At 42.0% G+C, this 18,601-nt stretch overlaps 1 protein-coding gene across 1 annotated transcript in view; it reads left to right on the plus strand.

Moving 5' to 3' along the window:
• Positions 1 to 15,109: 15,109 nt before the first annotated feature.
• The window catches only part of LOC121281090 (C-terminal-binding protein 1-like), an 89,224-nt gene continuing 85,732 nt past the window's right edge, over positions 15,110 to 18,601 (plus strand). The window contains exons 1-2 of the mRNA XM_041193752.1: positions 15,110 to 15,216; positions 15,371 to 15,451. The gene's annotated coding sequence lies outside the window, so the exon portion shown is untranslated. The remainder of the gene's footprint in view (positions 15,217 to 15,370; positions 15,452 to 18,601) is intronic.

Here is an 18,601-nt window from a genome sequence, read left to right on the forward strand (position 1 = left end):
GACTTGAAACGTTAACTTTGTTCCTCTCCGCAGATGCTGCCAGACCTGCTGAGTTATTCCAGGTATTTTTGTTTTTGTTATGAGTTCAGTTTGCCCACAAGAAAGGAGTCAAGATTGTTTGATCTGCTAATTAATCAGCTGGGGGGGAGATGATGTATTGTTTCCAATGTTTAGCAGCTCCTAGCTCAAGGTGATGTCTGAATAAATTATCAACATATGCTCTGTAACTGCCTCTATGTTGCTATCATGTCTTTGAGCGATGCTGAATGATGGTGTTATATTAGGGGATTGTCAGCCCGAGGCAATTGTTCACTCAAACCAACTGAGTTGCCAGGTCCGCCCAACAAGACAAAATTTCATGAGCATAAAGATGTGCTGTTGCCTAAACTCAAGTAAAGGATGCTTGAGAAAAGAACTGTCAGGTCTTGAAAAAATGGGCAGTGTTTAATTGAGGCAATGGGGGTCTTGCCCGCTGGCTGGAGAGCCGACGGGTGCCCTGTCTCACTTCCTTTGGGGAAGAGCTACTAAATTAAGTGCTACTTAACTGAGAGCTGCCAACCATCAGAGGCTGGCAGCTGCCCATTATAGGCATCACCACTGGGAGTGGTGACCGCTCCCGGCAATACTCCCAGCGAGAAGCCTAGGATCGCCAAGGGAACCAGGCTACAGGTGAGTGAGGACGGGATGGGGTCGCAGGGTGGGGGTCACGGAATGGGAGTCAGCAGCAAGGACAAGGAGGTGGCTTTCAATGGCCTGCTGTCCGCCACCCCCACCAAATTCCTGATGCTGGGTCCTCGATCAGGCACTGAGTGCCTTTGAACGAGGGACCTCCATGGGAGCCTGAGTCGGGTTTGCTTTTCTGGCTTCCGGTATGCCATACACCGCTGATTAAATACCACTGGTGGTGGGATGAGGCCCTTAAGTGGGCATTAAAAGCCTATTTAAGGACCTCTATGGGTGGCGGGACAGGAAGGCCATCCATGAGACTTAAACCACTCATCTGCCCAATTACATGCTGCCACCGCCCCCCCCTCTCCAAACTCACTCAGGGGAGGGCACTGAATTACACTCAATGTGTGGATTTAGAAAATGGTTTAATTTACCAGTAAAAGTTATGCGCTGTATTAATTTTATTTGTTGGTTTAATTTGCTTCCAAGTATGTTTTTACCAATAACAATTTATAGTTTAGCCCGTGATATAAGCCCCTGTTTTTACAAAGCTCTGCTGGTACTGCACAACCTACTGGTGACAGATGCTGCTCACCAGATCCGATGTTGACTTCATAAATTCAATGCACAGTAAACCAGGTTTATCTACGTGTAACTTTTCTGGGCCAAATGAGGCAACACTTTCAATGGAATGCTATTCTTAATTGGAATTATCATTTGATTAAAGTATCATGCTTAAGTTCTTGAGTTTTGGCAAAGCTCCAACCCCTTCCACACATCTCACACATGGAAAATGGCAGCATGACAGCTCAACGGGCCTGACCAGCTGTAGCCAAATCCTTAAGTAATGTTGCTGTTGTGAATTGTTTTTTTTTTTGTGGTTCAACACGTCAGCTATTAACATCTCACACAGCTTTGTTTGCTTGTGCATGTCTGCACTTTTGCTAAGGCCTTTAGTTTATGAGGTAAAGCTCTCCAGATGTCTTTGCAGTTTGATGGTGCATATCAAGTTTTAGCTAATAAAGTTGCAGGATGGGAATCTTTTGTTGTTCGCATTGCATAACCTGGATTAGATGAGGAGCTTCAGGGGAAAACGCTTCAGATTCAATGGGTTGGAATTTCCTGGCCCCTTGGAAATAGGGGTTGGAGGCAGGGGTCTGGGAAAATAATGGGGAGCTGCAGTGGAATGGCTCCCTGTTATATTCTGGCCTCCAGGGGGGACATTCCCAGCTGCTGGTTGGAAATTGGGCCAACTGTCTGCTCTGTAGAGGTAGGCAGCCAATTAGTCCAATTAAAGTCCCACTTGGGGCCATTTTGAGCTAGTCTTTTACCGATGCAGAGTGATCCCCTGCCCTGTGCTCAGGCCCCAAGATCAAACGAGGAGGCATCCCAGCAGCAGGCCAATAGACCAGAAGCTCCATGCCGCAATGACAGGTCTGTGGGGATCAAAGGCTACAGCACCGTCTGCAGAGAAATTTTCCCTTCCTATCTGATGGGCCATACCAGCTTTGGGTGTTTTAATTTATAACTTCAATACACTCACCTGCCTGCTTCCACAGTGCCCACCACTCCTGGTGGGGCAGCCAGCTGGCCATTGCTGTGGGCTCTCTGATCAGGCCTGCTGTTTCCCTGGTCCACCCTCTGTTCTTAATTGCATGGGGCTCCTGGAGATGGCTTCTTAACTGGTCATCTCCAGGAAGATCACAATGGACCTTCCCGTGGCCACATCCAGTTTCCTAACCTGGAATTGAGCTTGACATCCGGGTCCCGATGAACCCAGAAAAATCCAGCCCACTGATACCTCAGGTCAATGTATTAACACTCATCTGTACCTGAATAACTGTATTGATCGAACATGGCAATCCTCCTTGGATATATCAAAGCAGGCCTGTGGGACCATCTCTGCTTCATTGTAGAAGCAGTGACCAAGCTATGTCATCTGTTGTGGGTTTACTTAAAGACAACTTCAAGGTCAGAGTTGCCATCCTTTTGGACCTGATAGCGCTTTCTACCTTTCTGTGATCCTAACCCACAAACACATTTCTCCTAAATACAGAGGAATCATATCAATAATAATTACTGTAAATAGCACTAAATAATATGTTCTCAATTCCACCATTATAGTTCTCTTTAGTGACTTTATAAGGTTTCTTTGACTAACAAGATAATTTAAGGTCATGTCTAAGTAGCCCTTTAGTGGAAGGGGCACTATTAGTTTAAGGCTGCTGTTGAACATTGTGGGTGCTATGGAGATGATGACCTCTAAGTGCTGAAGCCATATCCAACAACACAGTGACTACCAGCACTTATCTACTCGTGTACACCCTGAGAGGAACTCAATTCACCTTCCCTCTCTGTCCTGCTGCAGATATTGGTTACCCAAGATGGTTGGATTTACATGACAACAGTCAGTATGGTATCTGCCATGTGGAATGCCCTCTACCAACTCTGTCAAATTCAACAGCGACAGATTAGTATAAATGGATGCACAATGTTTTAGTGTTTATTTGAGAAAGTTGGTTTGTGCTGGCTCCCTCTGTGTTTTGGGCTTTCCCTGCAGATGGCTGTGAAGATGTTACAAACTCTGCATTTGATATCTCACACCTGACAGCAGGAACATCAATGGTGAATTACGGACAAACACAAATGATGGACAGGGAAAAGACAGCTAGTCCACAGAGCCTGTCCCATACAGCAATGATGAAACTTTCAGCACAGAAAAAAGCCTTTGCAGCTTTTTTTTTGTCAAGTGACCTCAAGGCCTCTGGTCTCTTGCCACCCACTCTTGGGAGGAGTGTTGATGAAGTGAGTGAGAATGGAGAAAGGGGAGGTGAGGATATAGAGATTGAGTGGATTATTCAAAATAATTTTTTGAGCCAGGAACATGTGCGTATACTAAATACTGCAAACATTGGAATGTATCTGTGCAGTGATTGGGATGAACACAATTATATCACAGCCACACTATTTGCACAATTTTAAGGTTTCAGCTGGTTTTCAATCACCGTCCTCCTCCTTAAGTTCTTCCTCCTCTGCAGTTTCAAAATATCCAGCAATAACAGATGAAACATCAAATTATTTTAAAATATAAGGCCTCCATAAATCTGTATAAATATAAATTCTACATTACATATGATATGAGGTCATTATCCCATCCACTCACCCACCCACTCACTAGCTCTGTTAGCTCCTGCACATTAACCATCAGCTATTTCAGGTGGACACAAACAATGTTGTAATGGCCTTTTGCTCCAGCATAAACTCCAGACTGAAAAGAGGGCCTACATCATAATGAACAAATTTGCATTTATATAGCAGCTTTCATGACATTCCTAAGTGCTTCGCTGCCAATGAATGAGTTTTGAAGTGGAGCCACTATTGTTATGTGCTCAAATGTGATAAACAGCAAGGTCCCAATGACAGCAATGAAATCAGTGATTGGAATAATTTCTTTTGGTAGAGGGATAATTGTTGGCCAGGACACTAGGAGAACTCCCCTGTCTTTCTTCAGATAGCACCAAGTAATCTTTTACATCCACTTGCATTATCTGGCAGAGCCTCAGTTTAATGTCTCATCTGAAATTAAGGCAGCACCTTAAAGATTCCCTTAGTATTACACTGAAGGATCAGCTTAGATTAGGTGCTCGATCTTACAGTGGGACTTGAACCCACACTGATTCAGAGAAAAGAGTGCTACCACTGAGCTAAACTAACACTACCAATATAATCGTTCAGCCATACAGCTGATATATTTGCATGGTCAACCTTGTCTGCCTTTTGTTGTTGTCTCCTACCAGCTCCCTTTCATTTGAGACGTGCAAATAATGCTTTTCCCATAAGTTCACTACTTACATTCTCTGAACTGATAGGATTTATCCTGGTACTTACAAGGGTGAATTAATGCATGGGACTATATGGATACTGTATCCAAGGGTCCGCAGTAAAGCTCTCCATAATGCAGAAAAACTGTATAGAATCGTTGGCACAATATAAACAGACAGTTGTGTGTAAACATTTTACAGGCCTATTTCTTCATGTGTTTGTGGTTTAATGGATGGAGCTGATGGGAAGGGGAATTGAGATGGGGATTGTTTGGGGGTTGCTGAGGGACCTTGAATGTTTCCATGCTGAGGGTCCCAAGAATTCTCTATTTGATTCTATGTTTAGCTGTCTCAGCAGAGAGGTTGGATTGAATGATTCAGTGCTATTATTAAGCCAAAGCAGCCTCTCACTGAGCCATCAATGGAGCTTCTGTTTGCAATTCATCAGAACTCTGGAACTGTACAAACTCCATCAGCCTGCAAAGGTCATAAATTCACTGGATTTGATTGACTTCAACAAAGAGAATTTTACCAGCAGCAGGGTGTTATCCAGTTTCTCAACAAGTAGCATTCACTCAGTTTTTCTGAAAACGTTCCAGGATGGATTTGTGGTTTGGGTTAGCGTTCATGTTCTGATGTAGGATATATGGAAAAAGTATCTGGTATTTTTCAATCCTGGGGAAAAAAATGCAGCTTGACAAAATCTGTTTTTAATTGATGAACACATTTCACACATGTACATCATGATCATATTCAGGGGACTACTGGCTGGTTTTAATCAGCTTGTTATAATTGGCAATTGAAATGCTACTTGCAGTGACTCCTCAAGCATTTCATTTCAAAATCTGTTTATCAATAAAGTTAGTGATTAGAGAAGTAAAATCAGAAAACCTTTTAGCAAGCAACAAAATGAAATGGTTTCAAATCCAGCACAGATTGTTGAAAGGAAAGTCTCACCTTCTGATGGTTGCAAAGGTCCTATGTGAAATAAGTTTTGACTAGTCTTGAGCCATATCTTTGTACAAAATTGCCCATAATTTGGCATTGTTGCTACTGAACAGGCAAGCTTACTCATAGGGATGGTTCTGTGTTCAGGAAGTTCTTCTGCTGTTAAGGTTTGACAAGGATCTTTGCCTGGCATCTAACCTGTGCCCTACCTAACTTAGGAATGGTTTATAGGGTAATATAGAGCAAGCTTCACTCTGCATCTAAGCCCTGCTATATGTGACCTGGAACTGCCCAATAGGACAATGTAGAAAGAACTTTAGCCTGTATATAACTGGACTATATCTGGCCAGGAAATGTTTGATGAAACAGCAGGGGGAGCTTCACTCTACAAATGTTGGTAATTAGCTTTGTGCTTGTAGTAATGATGGTGAATTTCAAAAGAGAGATTGTGTATGATTCCCCAACCAATATTGATATCCTTCTACTTGCAAAAAGAAACTGAGGAAAATTGTTTAATTTAAATTCATCCAACTTTGCTCAGCTTAGCATGCCAAACAATTGTATCAAACAAAATCAAGTTAAAGAAGAATAAAACTAGAATAAAACCATCTAGAATCGACCGAAGCACCAGAAATGACAAAAGCACAGCCTCCTCAAAGTACTCCTCATTAACATCTGGGGACATGTGCCAAAGTTGGGAGACTGGCTGAGCTGAAGGATGTGTCTGTCAACTCATCTGCACCAGGTGGTGAGAGAACCAACAAGAGGGAAAAATCTACTTCACCTCACCTTTACCAATCCACTTGTCGCATATGGATCTGTCCCTGCCAGTATTGGTAGAAGTGACCACTGCACAGTGCTAGTGGAGGTGAAATCCCACCCTCGCACTAAGGATCATCATGTTGTGTGGCACTACCATTGTGCAAAATGAGATAAATTCAGAACAGATCTAGAAGCTCAAAAATGGACAACCATGGGGCAGTTTGGGCCATGAGCAGCAGTAGAAATATATTTAACCACAATCTGTAACCTCATAACCCCTGACATATCTCTCACTTCACCATTACCATCAAGCCAGGGGATCAACCCTTGTTCAATGAGTATAGGAGAGCATGCCAAGAGCAGCACCAAGCATACCTAAAAATGAGGTATCAACTGGTGAAGCTAAAACACAGGACTATTTGCATGCTAAACAGTGGAAGCAGCATGTGATATACAGAGCAAAGCAATCCCACAACCAGTGAATCAGATCAAAGTTCAACAGTCCATGATATCCAGTCATGAATTGGGATGGATAATTAAATAAATAACTGGACGAGGAAGTTCCACAATATCCCCATCCTCAATGATGGGAGAGCCGAGCACATCAGTGCAAAGGATAAGGCTGAAGCATTTGCAACCATCTTCCACCAGAAATGCTGAGTGGATGATCCATCTCAGCCTCCTCCTGAGGTCCCCAGCATCATAGAAGCCAATCTTCAGACAATTTGATTCACTCCTTGTGAAGGCACTGATAACATCCCAGCTGTAGTCCTGAAGACCTGCCTAGAACTACCTGCATCCCCAACCAAGTTGTTCCAATACAGCTATAACCAGCTATACCAAATTTGACATTCTTGCATTTGTCCTGATGAGGACGAGGTGATAAGGTTGGGCAATATGTCTCTTTTTTCAGCAATACTCAAGCTCTGTACTAAATAGGATTTGAATCACACTAAACTAGTTGAAGCCATGGCCTTGGTGATTATGTCTTAATTCAGGGTTGTTTTTCGTTGGAAAATGTTTTTTTGAGTTGACAGTGGGGCTGTGTCAGCTTTTCCCAATGATGTAGTTAGAGATTGTAAGAATAAATCATAAACCTTTTTGGTTTAACTTGACCAGTAGCAAAATTTTACTTCAAACATAACTATGTAAAGGAGGGGTTTATAACCCACCTAGCTTTCAAACAGTGAATGTATGTGATCACATTCTGTCAAAAGAGGCAAAGAAATAGAAAGGTGACAGTTTGAACCAAATGTGTTGAACTCATTTTCTATGGTTTGCATTGATCCAGTATCCTGGCACTTGGCTTAGGCCACATTCAGCTAAAGATGGAATTAGTTGAGGAGAAACTATATCAGTACTTACGGTTAGATCTTATTTACTGCTATTGCAGATCCCAGTACCTGGCATGCCTTAGCTTGAACGACTGCCTTAAAATTTGGAGTAAATGACTGGTCTGAGGCCTATCTTGGATAAAAATACAAGGACCGCTTGTCAGGAGAACTTTGTGTCCTACCACTATCCCTGGAAGTGAATTCTACAGCCTGACAACTTGCTGTGTAAATAAGTTGCTCTTGATCACTGTTCTAAATCTCTTAAGTCTTCTATCTATAGATTCTCATCTTTACCCCTCAGCCACTGGAAAGAGCCTATTTCTATCTATTACTTCTCATTTTTCATAATTTGAAACATTTCTATCATTGTGATATCGCTGTGGAATATGTACAATATTAAATATGGGAAGGGTGGCTCGTAACAGAAAGGGAACAAAGTTATAATGGGCCTGAGACTGAGCCTATATTTCTGGTCAGGAACGTACCTGTCTTGTTTCACTTCCTGAACTCCTAATCTGTTACATAGCTCTAGTTGGCTGTTTTACTGACATTAGGAACAATGTATAACTTTAAGTTTAATTTGTATTATATTTGTGTGTTAAGAAAGGTAGAACATGGTTTCAGTTTCACTTAGGTTTTTTGTGAGCTTGGTGCTGGGAAGTCTGGAAGGCCCCCTAGCAAAAAAGGGCAATTTTTCTGGATTTGTTTGTATACGAGCATTTTTAATGAGATTTTACAACCCTTAAATTGAAGAGATGGGTTACAAAGGCATTAGTATTTTAATGACTTGAGGAAAAAACACAAAGTAGGAAGCATTATGTGTGGCCCAGCAACAGGGATCTATTGACACACAGAGACACAGGGAAAGACAGAAAATAAGTTTAGTGTGTGTATATCAGAGAGGAAGACAGGAGTTCTAAGCTCTCTGATAAGAAATACTGCAAGGCTGCTGGGGCAGTGAGTTTAGGGGACTCGTGTTTGCTCTGCAGTTGAAGTAATAGTGAGTTTGGATTGTGGTTTTGGGTGTCATAGCGAGAGGCACCAGCTGGGGAAAGGCATCTAGTGAATGCTCAGAATTCTACCAGAAGAAAACTGTTTGCAACTGGGCCAGTCCAAGCAAGAAGCCTTGGTGTTAAGATCGTGATAAATCTTCATTGGATTTTTGTGTCTGTAAGGGTATTCCTGGGATAAAAGGAATGGTGTGAGTTTAAATCATTTTCTTGACATTTCTATTGAGAACTTTCTAACCTTTTAGTTTGGTGTAATATAGTTTTTTTTTCTTGTTTAATAAATGTTTTATTCTTTATGTTAAAAGTTCATCAGTGAACTCCTGTGAATTTGTTCAATAACTTTCCTCCACAGCTTCTAAAAAAAAACAAATTTAGGATCCATAAAGCCAGGTTTCACTCTGGGATGACTTGTCCAGTATTAACATCAGCTGGGATCATAGCACTGATCAAGAGCTATAAGCCATAAGTGCATACTATTTCCTTCTGCGCTCATCTTATAAGCATTATTTCGGTGTCCTTTACAATAGGAAAGAAAGCTGCAAGAAGGGAACAGAGGATTCATGGCAATCTGTACACTTGACTTTGTAATCTTGACAGTTTAAGAAGAGTACAATAACTCTTCTGGCTTCTTTTGAGGTTTCTTTCAATGACCCATGACTCCCTACTTGGAATGACAACTGTCTTGAATGACGTGCGCCATTCGTGACATTACAATGACTATTAACATAATAAGTCCGTTTGTCATACTATTTACACAATGTGATTTAGCCTTAGTGGTCATTGGTTAAGATTGGAGCCAATCGTTTCGGCGTTAGGCTTATTGGCAATGACATTTTTGCTGGATGTGTCCTTTTTCATTTCACGTTTTACCTCCTGCATATGAGTCACAAAACAAACTTGTCATTTATTGACCTATGGCTTGAGCTGATTTCCTCTCTTTTACATTTCTATGTTTCTCACAGAATAAGACAGCAAGGACATTAAACCTTGGGATTTTAGAACAAGATCATGCAGGTGCGGTTATCAAGTTGGTTGCAATTGGTCATCAGGCTGCCTGCAAAGGGCTTCTAACAATAACATTTCACCAGGCCCCACCAGTCCTAACTGATTCCACTGTGATATATCTTCATCCATTATCCTCTTTTCACCTTCACTAGAACTGGTTTCACAATCATGATCATTGCTGTACTGAGGCACACAATCCTAATTTATAGTCCCTGGGTTGACCTCTGAGAAGAAGCTCGCTACCTGAAGATCTGAGCATGTAATCTGAGCATGTATTCTCAGCTGACACTCCATGCAGGGCTGAGTGAGTGCTGCATGGTCAGACATGCGGTCTTTTGGAAATGTTAAACCAAGGTCCCATTTGCCTTTTCAGGTAGAAGTAAAAGGTCTATTTTGAACAGAAAGTGGAGTTCTCCTGTGTCCTCACCAGTATTTATCCTCAACTGAGATTGCTAAAAGATGATCTGGTCATTGCTGTTTATGGGAACTTGTTGTGCCCATGTTGGCAGCTGCGTTTCCTACATAACAACTGAATCGATGTTTCAAAAGTACTTAATTGAGGATGTCCTGAAAGGTGCTTTTTAAATGCACATTCTTTCTTTTCCTCACCCAAGTCAACTTGCTTTCCATCCTCTTCCCAGCTTTCTTTTCTCAGCCTTTGTGTTTTGCATAGGTAGAGAAAGGGGTGTGGTCCTGCAATCAGAATGTAGAGAGCAAGGTAGGAAATGCAAGTGGGACCTCAAAAGTAGCAGTCTCCAGCTTACTCCTTGTATCACATGCGAGTATCGAAACAGGAGGAGAAAGCAGATAAACGTGTGGCTGTAAGATGGTACCGCAGGAAGAGCTTTAGATTCCTGTGATATTGGGATCAGTTCTAGGGGAGATGAGACCTGTACAGGCTGGATGTGTTTGTACCTAAACAGAGGCGAGACCAATTTCCTTGTGGGTTGATTTGCTAGTGCTATTGGGGAGGGTTTAGCTGAATATTGGAGAAGTATGGGAACCAGTAGGTAATCCTAGAGGGGAATACCAAGGTGCGCAGAATATTGGGAGAGACAAATAGCACTAGAATAGGAAATAGTAAGGTATTAGGTAGATTTAGTGCAAGAGGGACAGTAATAAAATCTAAATTAGGGTTACTGTGCATGTATGTGAACATGCAGACGGTAGTAAATAATACTGGTGATTTTCAGGTGTAGAGAACCATATGGAAGTATGATTTTATGGAGATAACGAAGAGCTGAGTCAGAGAAGGGCAAGACTGAGTATTAAATATTCCTGGATATAAAGTGTTCAGGGAAGATAGGAAAGGGGAGAATGGCAGTATTGATTAAAGAGAACATTGCAGTGCAGGAGAGAGTGATGTCCCAGAGGGGTCAATGATAGAATCTATTTGGCTAGAGCTAAGGAACAAAAAAAGGGTACAATTACATTGTTTGGTGTAGTCTATAAGCCACCAACTTGTGGGAAAGATGCAGAGGGACAAGATTTGCAAGGAAATTACAGAGAAGTGCAAGAATTATAGAGTAGTTATAATGGGGACTTTAATCCGAAAATAGGCTGGGATAGTATTAGTGTAAAGGGCAGAGAGGGTCGAGTTCCTACAGTGTGTTCAGGAGAATTTTCTACAGCAGTATGTTTTCAGTCCAACGAGAAAGGAGGCAATGCTAGATCTGGATATTGGGGATAGTGAGCCAAGTGGATCAAATGTCAGTAGGAGAACATTTAGGGGACAGCAATCATTATATCATAAGGTTTAAATTAGCAATAGAGAAGGACAAGAAGCAATCCAGAGTATGAACAACAAACTGGGGGAAAGCCAACTTCAGTAGGGTAAGAATAAATCTAGCCCAGATAAACTGGAATCAAAGATCGGAGATAAAGTTGTAACTGAACTAAGAGTTGCCTTTGGAGAAAACATAATTTGGGTACAGTTGAGATATATTCCCATAACAGCTAACATAAAAGGGAACCCAAAAGTCTACTATAGGGATATAAAAAGTGCTGAAAGGAGCGGGATCAAAAAGGGGATTTACACATGGAGGCAGGGGATATGGCCGAAGTACTAAATAAATACTTTGTATCTGTCTTTACCAAGTTAGAAGATGCTGTCAGGGTCATGGTGAAAAAGGAAATAGTTCAGACACTTGAAGGGTTAAAATTGATAAGGAAGTGTCGGCTAGGCCGTCCACACTTAAAGTTGATAAAGCACCAGTACCATATAAAACGCATCCAAGGACACTGTTACAGTCAGGTGTGAAGGGGTAGAATGGCTCACCTCTCTTTCCACTCATTTGATCGCAACACGTTTTTTTTAAAGAATTCACTTGCCAATACAGTGAGTACTTAATTGTTTGAGTGCTGTGATTACAAAAGACACACAGACAGGTTTTTTTTATAAGTATTAAAAGAAAAGGAAGTAGTATTTATTGTACTTGACACCTGATCAAAATAAAATAATAAAATTACTCCAACTCTCACTCACACATGCATTCAAGAGTTCACACACACACGCGGAAGTAAGTTACAAAGTGGGAGGGCAGGTTAAACGGTTTAAGAGTCCAAAAAAATCAATTGTATATGGATCCTGTAGATTGATGACTTGAATGGTTTCAGATTGGGCTCGATGGTCTTTCCAGATTCTGCAATGGGATGATTTAAAGGTGTTGAGGGATAATTTCTGTTTTTTCTTCTGAGATGTTGCCTGCAGCAAGTGGCTGGTCAAACAACAGACAGGACACAAGCTTGTAGGATGGCTGCAGAGAGAGAGAGAGAGAGAGAGAGAGTGCCCACTCAGGGTCTTTCTAGTCTCTCACTCTGAATCATTCTCTGTCTGACTGGTCTGCAGAAAAGCAGTTTTGTTAAAACAAAAAGAGTGTTAGTTTTCTCATCATATGACCTCCTTTCACAAACTGGACAGTTACCCAAACATGGCCATAGCAAGCTGGTTCCAAGTCAATTATTTAGAAATTATTAGATTAAGGCTGCTGGAGTTCTCTTCTCAGCTGGGGTCCATTGTCCAAAGTAACTGAATCTAATAGCTTGGTTCACATCCAGTTGAATACACAGGTGATATCTGGATGATTTGTGAATGGTTCAGGAGATGAGTCATTCACATTCATCACAATCATTCATGATTGTCTCTGGACAGCCTTTAGACAACCCTACTCCATTCTTTGGAATTTGTAGGGTACAGCTATGCAAATGTTTGGTCATGTTAGGAATTGTTATTTTAGTCATTTAAAATGCTGTTGTTCAGTCTCTTTACTTACCTAGTATTTCAGCCCACTCAATAAAGTATTTTTGATGTAAAACATGGGTTTTATAACAATACTGAGGGAATCAAGTTTGTGGAGGCACAAACCATAATTTTCTGATCTTCCTTAGACTCAGGGGTGGTGCTAGAGGACTGGAGAATTGCAAATGTTACACCCTTGTTCAAAAAAGGTTGTAAAGATAAACCCAGCAGTTACAGACCAGTCAGTTTATCCCAGTGGTGGGGTGGCTTTTAGAAACAATAATTTGGGACAAAATTCATAGTGACTTGGGCAAATGCGGGTGATTAAGGAAAACCAGTATGGATTTAAGGGAAAATAATATTTGATGCGGTGTACATGGACCTCCAAAAAGTATTTGATAAGGTGCCACACAACAGATGTGTTAGAATTCATTGAATAAAAGGGACAGTAGCAAAATGGATATACATTTGGCTGAGTAATAGGAAACAGAGTGGTGGTGAACAGTTGTTTGTTGGACTAGAAGGTTTATGATTGGAGTTTCCCAGGGACTGGTGTTAAGACCCTGTTCTTCCTGATACATATAAATGACCTAGAACTTGGTATACAGGACACAATTTCAAAATTTGTGACGAAACAAAACTTGATAGTATTGTGAAGTGTGAAGAGGATAGTGTAAAACTTCAAATGGACATAGACAGGTTGATGGAATGGGCAGACAAGTAACAGATCAAATTTAACACAGAAGTGTGAAATGATTCAATTTGGTAGAAAGAACAGAATAAGACAATATAAAATAAAGGATAAAATTCTAAAGTGGGTGCAGCAGCAGAGGGACCTGGGTATATGTGTACACAAATCACTGAAGTTGGCAGGACAAACTGAGAAAATGGTTAGTAAAGCATTCGGCTTCTTGTGCTGTATCAAAGGGGCATTGAGTACAAAAAGCTTTTGACACAGTGAGTGCTGACGTTCAAGAACACACTGCCTGAGAGTGTGATGGAGGCAGGTTCAAACAAGGCATTCAAAAGTGGGGGGGGGGGGGGGGTCAGAAGTCCTTGGGAGACAGGATGTTGGAAGTCTGTGGTGAGGGGTTTGGAGGTCTGGGGGGGCGGTGCGGGGGGGAGGTTAGGCGAGTGGGGGACATGAGAGACCCGGGGGGGGGGGGGGGGGGTGGGGGTCAGTTGCAAGATCCCAGAGGGTTGGGGGGTCCTGGGCAGGGGAACTGGAGGTCAGGGGGTGGGGAATCGAAGATTGGGGGTGCATAGTTGAAGGTCAGGGGTGGTGAATTGGGGATCGGGGGTGTCGAAGGTCAGGCGGTGGTGGTGGTTGTTGGGGGAGTCCCATGGCGGGGTTGTGGATGTGTAGTTCTATAGGGTCAGTCTGGGTCTTTACAAGAGGTTTTAATTCTTCTAACTTTTTCTGAGTAACTATTGGTGTAACCCTGTTGGAACCAAACAAACTGCATTGTCAGACTGTTCCCAGTGCAGCGCATTGTCCAGAGGAAGTGTGCAGTTCTGGGCAATTGCCGTGCAAACCCTTACCTGGGAACTTCCTACAGGAATTCCGCAGCACATCTTTGGGGTACTCCTCAACTCGGACGCTGGAGAACTCGGAAGTTTCGGCCCAATATATCTGATTTTAGAGGGTATTTAAAGGCGGAGTAGAGAAGCCTCCACGTAAAGGAGGCTGTGGTGCCCATCACACCCAACGGCAGGAGCGCGAGCGGCAATGGAGCGGGAGAAAGTCAAGCTCTGATTGGAAGATCAGTCAGTTCGAGAGCGGGTGTGCACAGCAGCGCGCGTGGCCAGAAGCGCGTGAATGGGAGGGGCGGGGAGGGTTTGTCAAAGTGCATAAATGCCTCCGGCCGGGAAACATTGGCTATTCGAGAGCTTTGGGTGTTCAGGTTTGAGCTATTGGGGGCGGGAACATTCGGGAAAATTTGCAGCAGGCCATAGAGGACCGATCAATTCCAATACTACCCCCCACCCCAGTTTGAACCGCTAGGGAAATAAAAATGGCGGCTGAACATTCAAATCGACAATTTATCCTTTTATAAAAACAAAAAAACTGCGGATGCTGGAAATCCAAAACAAAAACAGAATTACCTGGAAAAACTCAGCAGGTCTGGCAGCATCGGTGGAGAAGAAAAGAGTTGACGTTTCGAGTCCTCATGACCCTTCGACAGTTCTGTCGAAGGGTCATGAGGACTCGAAACGTCAATTTATCCTTTTGCCCGACTGCAGGGCTAAGGCAATCTCGGTTGGCAATTGGAAGTCACGTCTTACGTTAAAACGCAAGGAAGGCGGGGCTTAACGTGGCGGTGTGACGCCTGCACGCTCTGGTGCGTGGTCGTCACGCGCTAGGCTTCTTGGATGTGCGGAGCGGCAACATTGTAGCGAGAGTGCGTGTGGAACGCGGTGTATCTAATGTGAGTGTAAAAGGTGCCGTGAAACTGTTCCCGCTGGTGGCAAGCAGCGTGCACACTTTGTGTCTGCCTGAATGAACTTAGTGGTAGCAAAAACACCTTTTTTTTAGTTATTTCTGATATGCTTTTTTTTCTCCTTTCTTTGTATTTCCGGTAGGATCAGCCTCGCTGTGGGAACCAACAGGAAGCAGCATGGTTTAAGGATCTAGCGCACTTTTGTGAAAGAGAAAGGATTAAGGTAACGAAGAAATGCAGCATGAAAAGGGGATTTTCCTTATTTTTAAGGGAAGAGGGGTGAGCTGCAAAGCCCCTGCAGTCCATGTTCCTTTATAGTATTGCAGTTACGCAGATTGTAAACTTTCCAAGGCCCACCTTAAGTAGGATCAGCGAAAAGTTATAACTACTTCCGATCTTGCTAGCCAGCTTTTGGTCTTAAATTCATCACATGTTACTTCACATCAATAAAACCAGGCAGCATTTCCTACTGTTCTCATTCCAATACTCTAGGAATGTAAATTGAATTAAAATACCCCCTTTTACAGTTTTTCACTGATTAAATTGCTGCATTAAAAAGACTGATTCGGTTTTCATTTGCAAGTTGACCAATTGGTATTTGCATAATTTCGTTTTTTGTTTGGTGGTCGTGTTTACCCTTAAGCTGCTGCACTGTGACCTTAGCCCTTTACACCAATACACAAATTGTAATATAAATGCTGGATTCGGGTTCACCTTCACTTATGAAATGGGTTGAAACTTCCTGGGTTGGTAGACTCGCAGTCAAATTCACATGATGTGCTTGGAATATAATTCCATGCAATATCAAACTGGATTTAAAGATAGGACTCACCCAGAACACTTTTTAAAATGTTCCTGCAGTTAATTAAGTACTTGCGCCTGGAAGGACAAGGTGCTTGGAACTGCCATCACCTCTAGATTTCCCCTCCAAGTTATGCACCATCCTGACTTCTATGTACGTCACCTTCCTTCATTGTTGGGTCAAATTCCTGATGCTCACTACCAAATATGACCTTAATCTCGTGGACTGCAGTGGTTCAAATTGAGCCACCTTCTCAAAAGGTATCTAGGGGTAACAAATGCCAGCCTTGCCAGCAATGCCCACATCCCAAAAATCTAAATGTTTAAAAGAAAAATACAGGAGATAGAAGTAGCCTGATTCAATGCTTAAAAAAGTGGAAATAAGATTGAGAGTTAGAGTTGGTGTGCAATCATAGAGGCCATTTGTTTGTAGTTTTCATGGACAATGATTGGAATCACTGAATAAGATCCCTTGAAGCACATACAGCTGATAGAATAGATCAGATTCTATCCCCATGAATTATGTATGATTCTGTTTAACACAAGCAAGCTGATCATTCTCTCTGATTCAGACCACTGCTTGAGGAGGTTGAATGTCCCACCTATAGAGCTAGGAAAGTCAGCACCAAAATTTACGTAATGTTCTTGTAAGCTGTGAGTGAGGCAAGTGATTTATTATTGCTGAGCTCTGTTTAGAAACAGGCACTTGTGCTACCCCAGGAACTTGAGCAGAATTATGGTACTCTGCCAGCATATTACTGAGTCTGATTGCTATCCCTGCTCAAGTGTTTAATAATCATGAAAAATATTTTATTAGGAGCCAGTAACTGGTATGTCATAATGTGGAAGTATTACAGATTGTTGTTGTTGATGTTATTTGGGGTGTGAAATTCTTTCTGCTTATTCGCTTCCTTGGTACATAAGCGTGCAGGTCCTGTAAATGCTGCATTTTTTTATTCAACTCAGTTGTTCAAATTCTTCTGACACTAGTGTTGATTAATAAGCATTATTGTGCTTATTTCATTTGAGAGTTTAAATAAATATTCCTCAATCCCAAGTTTCTCTTTCTTGACACTGGTGATTATTAGAGTACAGCCCCATAAGCACAGGCATCCTCTGGACATTCTTTATACATGATTCTCAATGTTGTATGTTAGGATTGTATTAAACTGAGCCATTCTTGCCATATTTCTCTGCATATGGTCTTTTCAACAGGGGCCTTGTCTCCCTCTTAATTGGACCCTCTGTGGTCATTTGTAATTCCTTCATTGATCATTTTATTTCATGAAACTACAAAAGGTTAATTTTACTTCTGAAGTGCAAACTCCTGATGATGCTGCTGTAGCAGTTGCAAGATTTTGATTTTGTGTATAAAGGCATTGTGCAATGTGCTGCTGAGCTGTTTAGACATATCCCTGTTTTCAGCTAAATTGACTGGTCTCAGTCGATTTGGAAACGGAAGAGGGAAAAACCAGCTATCCCATAATTGGTGTTGAAGCTGCATGTGAGCATGAACCTTTGGCAAGGGCACGATCAGTATTTCTTTCTAGTGTATTTGGTAATGGGATGTGTCCTGTTTCCTTGAATTCTCAGGTGTATACACCATCTCACAGTCACATAGATCAGGCAGGATTCCATCTCCATTGTGTGCTGAACTAGCTGATCTCAGGTCAAGAGAAGGAAGATTGATGGGTGAAATTTGGGTTAAAATCCCTATTCTTTGCCTTTACCTGTAGTTTTGCAACATCAACTTGCAGTGGTTTAGTGGCATTGTCACTGGACTAGTAATCCAGAGGCCCAGGCTAATGCTTTGGGGACATGGGTTCAAATTCTACCACAATACTGGTGGAATTTAAATTCAATTTATAAACTCTGGCATATAAAGCTAATCTTAGTAATGGTGACCATGAAGCTATCATCGATTGTTGTAACATTCCTTTAGGGAAGGAAATCTGCCATCCTTGCCTGGTCTGGCTTGCATGTGACTCCAGATCCACAGCAATGTGGTTGACTCTTAACTTCCCCCTGAAGTGGCCTATCAAGCCACTCCATTCAAAGTCAATTTGGGAATGGGCAACAAATGCTGGCCTTGCCAGTGATGACCACATCCCATGAAAGAAATTTTAAAAATGTCACCTTTTAAAGTTGGTAAGCGTTTCACTGCAGTGTAATCAGACAGAAACTTGCACCAAAAAGAGGAATATTAGGAAGTTAAAGAGATGGGTTTTAAGTTTTTTATAGAGTGAGACTAAGGTGGAGAAATGGAGGCAGTTGAGGGAATTCCAGAGCTTGGGCTTGGTCAGCAGAAGACATGGCTGCTAATCACAAGACAAAATGAAAAAGTGCATGACAGCCCAGGAGATTAGATGTAGGGAGGGACAAATCTCTGAAGAGATTTAAACATGAGGATAAGAAGTCTAAATTTATGGCATTAAACTGGGAGCCAATATAGGTCAGTGAGGACAAGGGTGATTGGTGACTGGGGCTTATTGTGAGAGGATATGGGCATCATGGATTTGGATAAGTTGAAGATCCCAAGGATGCTTCATGAGAGCATTATCAGACAGAAATT

This window comes from Carcharodon carcharias, chromosome 8 (assembly GCF_017639515.1).
Source record: "Carcharodon carcharias isolate sCarCar2 chromosome 8, sCarCar2.pri, whole genome shotgun sequence".
Taxonomy (NCBI): Eukaryota; Metazoa; Chordata; class Chondrichthyes; order Lamniformes; family Lamnidae; genus Carcharodon; species Carcharodon carcharias.